The sequence below is a fragment of the Bidens hawaiensis genome, unplaced genomic scaffold (assembly GCF_021521415.1).
Source record: "Bidens hawaiensis isolate Kalapana, Puna unplaced genomic scaffold, B.hawaiensis_p1.1 tig00053138_1, whole genome shotgun sequence".
Lineage (NCBI taxonomy): Eukaryota > Viridiplantae > Streptophyta > Magnoliopsida > Asterales > Asteraceae > Bidens > Bidens hawaiensis.
The window spans coordinates 18,926-28,903 of record NW_027499564.1 but is presented as its reverse complement, the minus strand read 5'-3'; positions in this window follow the sequence as shown (position 1 = coordinate 28,903).

The following is a 9,978-nucleotide window of genomic DNA, read 5'->3' as shown; positions in this document are numbered from 1 at the left end:
GACTGCTTCGACCCGACCCAGTTTCGGTTTTTTTGTTTCGTTCTGGTAAATACTCTTGGTTTCGTTTCGGTTCAGTTTTGAAAATTTAGTTCGTTTTTGTCAGTTTTTTCCTATTTCGTTTCCATTCGGTTTTGACGTTTTTGTTTCGTTTTAGTCAGGTTTAGTTGTTTTCGGTTCAGTTTCGATTTTCATTTTGTTTTGGACGGTTTCATTTCTGTACGGTTTTGGTTAGGGGTGTTCACAGTCCGATTTAAACGGTTTTTATATCAAACCGTAAACCAAACTGTTAGTACCGGTTTTTGATCGTCAAATACTGAAACTGAACCGTCGATAATCTAAACCAAACCAAACCGAACCGAACCGTTACTAATGATTTGGTTGTGGTTTGGTTTCACAGTTTAAACTTGTTAGGTATTTATAATAACAACTCACAAAAGATAAAATAAAAAAAAACATTATCTAAAATGCATTGAACAAGCTTGTTATATAAGCATACTAGGTTACGTACCCGTGTATCACACGGGTTAAACAATATAAAAATTTATAAATCAGAAATGTATAAAAAAATGATAAAATAAAATTGTGCATTATAATAAATAAGTTCTAAGCAAAGTTTTTATATTACATGGTTTGGAAAATTTAAAAGCTAAATTTCATGAATTTTTTATAAGGTTCGTCCATTCCTCCTAATTTCTATCGTTAGGAGCATTCTCATCCAGTTTCCTATCTCTATATCAATATATATCATATAATTACACTAAAAAATACTATATTTCTCTCTCCTGTTTAATTAAATAATATTTTTTTATACCTTTTTCATTACAGTTTTCTCTCTTCACTCTATAATTTACAAAAAAATCACTATCTTTTTCTCAAATTTACAAAAAATCACTACATTTTTTCTCTCTACCCTATAATTTACACTCACAACCCCACCCTATAATTTACAAACCCTCCTCACATAATTTTAGGGGATGGATTGGGAATGCTCTAAGACCCACCAAAAACTACTTTAGATTTTTTCAGTTGTCATTAAGAAGATAAAAAGAAAAAAAAATCATTTGAAAGGATACATATAGTTAAAATGTTTCCTGGGTCACATAGCTTAAACATGCTTGCGGATGTAGATAGTTATGTATGAAAAGAAGACTTTATAGCAAAACATAGTCAATACATGCTTATCACAAGTGCATAACTGACCAAGTGGCAAAAGAAAAGCATCTTTATATGCATATAATATAATAAGCATGCGCGTTAATTGTTCTTTGTTTAAGAACCGAAACCACAGCCCATCAAATTTAACAAATTAGCCCAAAAGGTTGAGACCTCATTCACATAATCACATCCATTTCCATATTCCAATTAGACCAACGTTTTCCAGCCACCAACAGATAAGTTCATCTTTTAATGACATCAGCCATCCAGATCTAAAAGTCAACATAAATTTTGACAATTTGGTCAAAGTTGACCAAAAATGAACAAAATCCAATAAAAATCTTTAATCCTCAGATAGTCAAAACTAAACGAAATTTCAGAATTTACCGAATATAGACCAATGTTTCTATTGACTAAAGAGATCTCAAATAATCTTCGAAAACATATCCAACTCGGGACATTTTGCATCATTTTCTGATATGAAAATTATAGGCAGTCATCATATTTTCGAATGATTGTAGAACCAAAAGCATTTTAGATCCGGAACTTGTTCCATCAAAAGCGATCTCTAATAAAGTCACTTACTTGATAAGAAGTTGGCATGCATGTATGTGCAAATATATTCTCCCCCATGAAGCACTTCACACTTAATATCATCATAAGGCTCACGTACTTTGAAGTGTGGGATATGACCAATGTAGCTATCCAAATCTGGTACATAACCAATAAGAAATCAAGATTTTATAATCAAGATTTCTCCAAAAATTCATTTTTCCAAAAAATTCGTGCTTGTAAAAAATTCACGTACTTTTATGTATCGATTTCTCCAAAAAATTCACGTACTTTTATGCATCGATTTCTCCAAAAATTCATGCTTGCAAAAAATCAAGCTTTTATAAAATAAATTATTACCATTCTCCAAGTTTACGACCGTACCACCAAGGATCCTCCCATTCCATGGAGCTTGAGAGAAGGAAGGCTGTGAACAGCTGATCCACACAATACATGCCTCCAAAGCCTGGAAAAAAATGACAATTTTAAATTATTTTGCTACAAAAACCCCCAAACACGACATATAAATAATCATGTTTGAAAAAGCTTTAGATATATTTATTTTGTAAGTTATTTAGAAAGTTATCTAATTTCTTCACATATATTTATATTTTTAAGATGGACCGGCAAGGTGTATTGTAGGGCAAACATGCTTGAAAAAGCTTTGTATGTTTAACCTTCACAAGTCAATTTGCAGTTGATTTTATAAGTGCTCGTGACATTGTTGACTTTAAGGTCAAACATATAGGTTTTGAACTTCAACATTGGCGGGTCGATACAAATTTAAAAAAAATATATTAGACAAGAGAAGTACGCAAGCAGTAAGACTCGCCTTTTAAAACGAAATCCTTATAATAAACGAATAGTACCTGTTTTGGTTTTCCGTTCTTGCCACCGGTGGTTGATATGATATGATGTGATCAGTTTCTGCTTCATTCACATCAGTAATGGGAGACGAAATTTCCTAAATTATTTATCAAAATTTTGTTAAACAATACACTATTATTATAGTTCCCGCCAATTGTTGTTGCCCTTTAAGTGATACATTTGTACTTGGTTAAGTTTTAAAAACCAAGCTCAGTTTCAGCAACTAAGTGATTAAAATGGCAAAGAATGATCCAACCCTAACACAGGCTAAATACACACACCAAAGAGATATAATCAAAGTGAACATTCATAATCCATGAAGTAAAGAATTAACAATTTGATATATAGGATAATCAAGATTCTGATCATTCGCAATTTAATGAATAAAGGACCTAAAAATTAATTATCATTACAAAACCATGACTAAACAAATATAAAGTATAGATAACTAAATATACTTATTATAAAATATGTAATATTCGTAAATTTGAAAAATAAATAAATAAAATTAAACAAGAAATGATAATAAAATAAATGGATTGATAAGAATGGCAGGTATTTTAACTTAAATTCAAATTTTGAGTTAACTTCTTGTGTACGATCCGTTTATGAATATAATCTTTTCATTCATCAAAACCATATATATCTATTTCCCCTTCCATATTCACACCGCCAACACCCTACACGTTGGTAACAACGTAGCCAACCATAACCTCTACCGCCACCGCATATTCCGGCCACCATCTCCTGCCGCCGCCGCTTGTCACGCATCCGTATTCTCTCATTGCTCTCGCTCTTTGATATGTTCAGTCACGTTCGGCTACAAAGGTAATAGTCTGCTCTTTGTTAATCGGTTTTTGCTTAAATAATCTGGGTTATTATGGTTCTTGAATTTCGATGTGTTCCGGCGACAAAGTTGTTAATGTGGAGATCGATTTTTGTTGGAAAGAAAAAGAAAAAAAATAACCTTACCTGATGGTTTTTGCCAGCTCAAAGTCTCATCTGTCTCGTTTTCGTTTTTTTTACATCACTTTAAAATCCCAAACTAAACTATGATATAATTGGAGCTAGTTAACTAAATAAAGTTCTAATCTCATGTAGAAGTTTAACACGGTAAATAAGATATGCTGTTTTGGTTACATGTAACATTTAATACGGTAAATTGGTGAACACCCAAATTATTTTATAAAACATAATAGTTAAATTAAAACGTTTTAAACCTACTGACTATTTATCTGTGTCTAATTGGTAGATAATTCATTCTTATATTATTACATTAAGACTAAATTCCTTGCGATCAGAATTATCAAAGTGTTCTACTAGTCCATTTTTTTTTTGAACATGAGAAAATTTAATATAAGAATCCACAAAGTTCAATCGCCGGAATATCAAAATGAACGAGTCAAGAAACAAGAGAACCTAAAAACTAAAGTTTGCTAACATTCTAATGTGAGATAAATAACATGTAGGTGTTAGTACAACTTAAGACAACTTCTCTTTTCTCGCTCATCAATTAAGGTATGGTTTCCGTTTCTTTCACTCATAGTATTAATTATATTCCGCTACTTCGTAGTACGGTTTTCGTTTACTCATAGTATAAATTCTAATATGTTACTTTGTAGTACGGATTTTCATTATGCGTCAGTTACATTTTGATTTCAGTTATTTTATACGATATATTATTGTAGCATGCAATACATTATTTATGTTGTACTCTTTATTGCATGTTCCTTTTGAATATGTTTAGTTATATGTTTTTAGCTTAATGCTCTGTTACTTGAGCATTTGCTGACTTGTCATTGGGGCATCAACGACATGGCACTTGTCATGACAGTGAGTAATTAAAGTTCACGGCGTCTCTAACTAATACTTGTGTAGTATTAGGGACACTAAGGGGCGTATGGATCGATCCTAGTTCTGTTATGACTTCTGATTTCTCGGGGATGCAACAATGCGTGTACGCCACACGTACCATCTCATAGGTGCATGGACTAGTTAGCTGTGTACCCCTCTGTTTCTGGCTCTGGGTGTTTTTGTGTACACGACTTATTTTTGTTAATATACCATTTGTCGTGTAGTTTGATATGTGTTTCTGTATCTGTTTCTGTATATGCTTATGATTATAGTTAAGTATCTGATTCGTTTTATGTAGTAATTTGGTTATGTTATATATTAGCATCTGCATCAGTTTTCCTTCGATACCCGTATTATTTTCAGTTAGCCTTAGTTATGGTTTTAATGTCAGTTATATTTTTGTTTGCTTTTAGTAAGTTTCTTCTTTACATGTATCATTGCTCTATCCGTTACTGGGCAAATTTTGGCTCAACAGTGTTTTCTTGTTTGTGTTTGTCTTATTTTGTTGGCAGGTAATGCGGGAAATTAGTGATGAGAGTAAAATGAAGCCCAAAAATAAAGAATTTTATTGACTTTCTTTTATTTTAGCATTTAATAATTTTGACTTAGGAATTTCTTTCGGTTTGTTTTTACTCGTTAGTTGCCTTTGGATTCTTTGTATTTCTTTTAAATGATTGTTTTTGGTTTGTGATGTCTGTAATAGTGACACATCCGCCTATTCCGGGTTGGGATGTTACAGTTATTGTTTCAGACCTAGGCTCTTTCTTGTAGAAAACTTAAACAATGGTAATTAAAAATGTGAGTTAACAGGTAGACATCGGGTTAGGATTTCTCTTTTCATTTTCCGTGTATTCCGTAAATCTTTATCTTTCAGCTCATAAGTATATCTTACTTTCAGATGCCTCCTAGAAGACGTGTGAACCGCCAAAACGAGAATGATGTTGGAAACGAACCTCCTCTTGCGACCTTTGTTACTAACGCCGTTAATGCGGCTATTGCGGCAATAGTCCATAACATTATACAACAGTTGCAGCAGAATAATCCTAGAAGGCAACAATACCGGAGGCAACAACCCTGGAGGCAATAATCCTGGAGGTAGAAACCCTAGAGTCAATAATCCTCCTGTTGGTATTCATATCAGGCTTGAGCATTTTCAAAAGCAAAATCCGAAATCTTTTAGTACCGCCATTACTCCTATGGAAGCTGAAAACTGGATTGCGCAAATCGAGAAACTATTTGAGGTGCTGGGTGTCGAAGATGTGTTTAAGGTTCGACTAGCTACTAACAAGCTCGAAGATGATGCTCATGGATGGTGGAAGACATTGAAAGCTGCTCGTGGAGGAGATAACTATGCAACCACACTTCCTTGGAATGATTTTCGTGCCCTGTTTTTTCAGTAGTGTTTTACTAATGCCGACCGCAGTGAATATCTGAGGGAATATTCTTCTATCGTGCAAGGAGATGATGAGCCTATTGTAGAATTTAAGAACCTCTTCTGTCGTCTGGTTAGTTTTTTAAGCCCGACTGTAGGTACTCAAGAGCAGTAAACCAATCATTTCAAGTGGCCCATATGCGACCGTGATAGGAAGTTCATTCTAAATCTCCGATTCATGACATAAATGAAATAGTGGATGTTGTTAAAAACTTGGATAACGATAAGAAACATTCTCAGAGGACGTATGATAATAACCGTAAAGGGTCAAGAGAAAGTAGTAGCGAGAGAAAGTAGTAGCGATTAAAATCATTCTAGTGACAACAACGATCAATCATTGGTACCTCGAGACTGTAAGAACCGATCTGATCAGAATTTCAATAATCAACCATGACATGGGATGACAAAACCAAAATCATGGAGCTGCACAAAATCAGACACAACAGAATCGTGATGTTATCCCTCCTTGTGCTACTTGTGGAAAACTTCATAGGGGTGTATGCCGCCGAGCCGAAGGCCTTTGTTTCAGATGTGGTGAGACTGGACACTTGGTTAGGGAGTGCCCTCAACGTGACCCTCGAGCTAATACTGAGGGAGACGCTAGGCCCGTTGAAGGAGGACGAGTTTTTGCACTTGCAGCTAATGACGCAACTAATGCCCCTGGTACGAATCCTTAGTTCTATACAACATGGTATTTTTTAGTCATCCGTTTTTAGTTTTGATATCACGAGTTCCGTGTTTAGTTTGCTAAATAAGTTAATAGTCTTTATTCTCCATCACAATGGCTCTGAGTAATATATTAGTCGTTTTATTTGATCTCTCTGAATTTTGAGCATTAATAAGTTTCGTTCTATGTTTATCTCTCATTTTAGAGAGTTCATATTTTAGTGTGTGATATTCGTATACTGTACTTAAGAAGTTTAAGATATGATATGTTCTCCATCCATTACATCCGTTTTGACTCAATTATGTTTCGAAATTTCGAGGACAAAATTTCTTTTAGAGGGGTAATATTGTAAGATTCGTAAATTTGAAAAATAAATTATTAAGTAAATAAATAAAATAAAACAAGAAATAATAATAAAATAAATGGATTGACAAGAATGACAGGTATTTTAACTTCTCCATCATTATCCGAATGTTATCACCAAATAAATTAAAATGTTGAGTTAACTTCTTATATACGATTCGTTTATGAATTTAATCTTTTCATTCATCAAAACCATATGTATCTATTTCCTCTGGCATATTCAAATCGCCAATCAAGTCTCAGATCGATAATCAAACACGAACTAATAAATAACTCTCGTTTATATTAATCAGAAAATCTAACTCAAAACTGATTACAACTCTCAAACCCTAACTTGGTTTGACTTTTGATGAACCCTAACTTGGTTGCATCCAGATGAACCCTAACTCAGTTACATCTCATCGTGTGTCTCTAGATGAACCCTAACTCGGTTACATCTCACACTCCACAAATTATACTTAAACATGACTTGGTTTATATAGACTAACCTAACTTGCTACCCAAGACATTACCAAATATAATAAAATCCTAATTACAACCCCATAAACCCATTACATGTTATTGAATCTCACGGGCCCGATAGGTCCAACCTGGTCACCTACACACGACGGGCCTATTAAGTTGGAAATTACGTCCAACAATCACCCCTTTAATTCCGACTTGAAACAGGTGGTTCTTCAACTTTGAGCATGTCTCTTTTGCCCTGCTTGATTTGACCTACGATCTTGACCTTCTCGGCTTTCACAACCATATTGGTCTTCATCATCTCAGTCATTATTATTTCTGCTTCACACGGTTCTTCATAAATTAACTCGTCCACAACTTGCTTCTCATAAGTTTTGATTTCTTCTTACGGATCACCCGATTTCTCACTTTGATCAGTTACAGATCAGTTCTTCTCGAACCCGCTTTCATAGCCAAGTTGATTGTTTCACACAACCGACTTCTCAATTTCTGATCAATCTATCACGGATTGACAGTTTTCTTCTTCACTAGTATCACATTGCGTCGCCCGAATCACTCAGGTAAACACTAGTATCACACCGTACCACCCCGAATCACTCAGGTAACTCCACACTTATTGCGGGTGACCGAACTTTTAATCGATGGGTATTACAAAATATATAAAAAAACTCAAATATATTGCTATACGATTCAAGTTTAGTTTTATACGAACGGTTTTTGGTATAAACCGTGAACCAAACCGTTCGTTACGATTTGAAACTTTTTAAACTGACCGACCAAAAATTAAAAACAAAAACCAACCACGAACCAAACCGATGACCAGTTTGGGCGGTTTCACAGTTTGAAACCGAGCCGTGAACACCCCTAGTTTTGGTACTTTTGTCTGGGTAAAAGTACCAGACCCGACCAAAACAACGAAAAAAACCAAAAAAAAATCAAAATTGAATTGAAAAACCCAACCAAAATGAAACACAAAAACCATGACCGAACATAAATGAAACCGGCCAAAACGAAACAAAAACATGAACTCGATCCGAGACGAAACAAAAAATTGATCAAGAAACAAAAAATCGAAATTGAGCTTAAACGAAACCGACCAAAATGAAACATAAAAACCGAAACCAAACTGAAACGAAACCGGAAAGGCCGACCAAACCGAAACCAAAAAAAAGAAACATAACCGAAACCGAAAAACTGACCAAAATTAAACAAATAAACTAAAACTGAACCTAGTAATCCACCAAAACGAAACAAAGAAAAAAGGAAACCGAACCAAAAAACCGACCAAAATGAAAGAAAAAATTAAAACCGAATAGAAAAGAAACTGAAAGAACTGACCTAAACGAACCCAAAAAATTGAAACCGAACCAGAACGAAACCGACAAACTAACCAAAAGAATCAAAAAACGAATTTGAAAGGAACAGAAACCAAAAAATGACCTAAATGAACCAAAAATCCAAAACTCAACAAGAACAAAACCGAAAACACTGACCAAAAGAAGCAAAAAACGAACTCGAACCTAAACGAAACCGAAAAACCAATCAAAACAGAACAAAAAAACGAAACCGGGTCGGGTAGAAATGGTTCGGGTCGTAGGCGAGCTGGGGCGGGCCGAAATGTTGTTTGCCATCGGTAGCGGGGGAAGGGTTGGTGGGGGTCGGGGTGATTGTTTCCAATTCATTGACCAACCAATCATGTCAGGAATGAAATTGGTATTCCAATCCCAACAAATTCTTATTCCTATTGGAATGTTTAAATTCAAAATCTAATTCCTTTTTATTCCAATTCCTACGCAAATTCCTATTCCAATCACAAAACATTCCGCGAACCAAACGCACCTTTAGTGTTTATTGTCTCGTAAATTGTTTTGCTGCTCCTATATTTGTATCTTTTTTTAACGGCACCCCCCATCCCCACCCCTGTTTTACATCATTTTGCTCATAATGGGACTTAAACCCTCACCGCTTGAAAAAGTCTTCACCTTTTTAACACCTTGGTACTATTGGACTCAGGGTGTTGTCACCTCCCAACCGATAACAACTTATATATCGGGGCATAACTCAGATTGTTCATCGCACGATAGGACTATTAAATTGTCAATATTTATTCAATTCAATTAATGAGGCCACATAATACACATTGTTCAAACTCGAGAAAAAACAACACAAATAAACAAACATGACATTTTATTTGTGATAACTTACGGGTAGTTTATGCAACCTTCACCTGCAACAAATCATCATCAAACACTTGTACCTGTAGCATGTATAAAAATAAAAAGTCAACTACAAGTATTGGATAAGTAAACATAACTTTGATACATATAATATTGAAAATGTGCAATTCACTTGTAATTGGTGTAAATTCAAGCATATATGAAAATGTGAAACAATTAATAAATCAATGTGTATTCACTGTTGTGAGCACAATGCCAATGTATATGAAGAGATAAAAATAAATAGACGTGGATTCATTGTCGTTAGCACAAAGACAAACATATATGAATAGATAAAAATAAGTGTGCGTCAATTATTGAGAACGAACACATCGAGTGTGAGTATGAACACCCACCGCCAACAAAAATGTAAGCGCGTCATCACATAACAACTTAAACAAATAAAC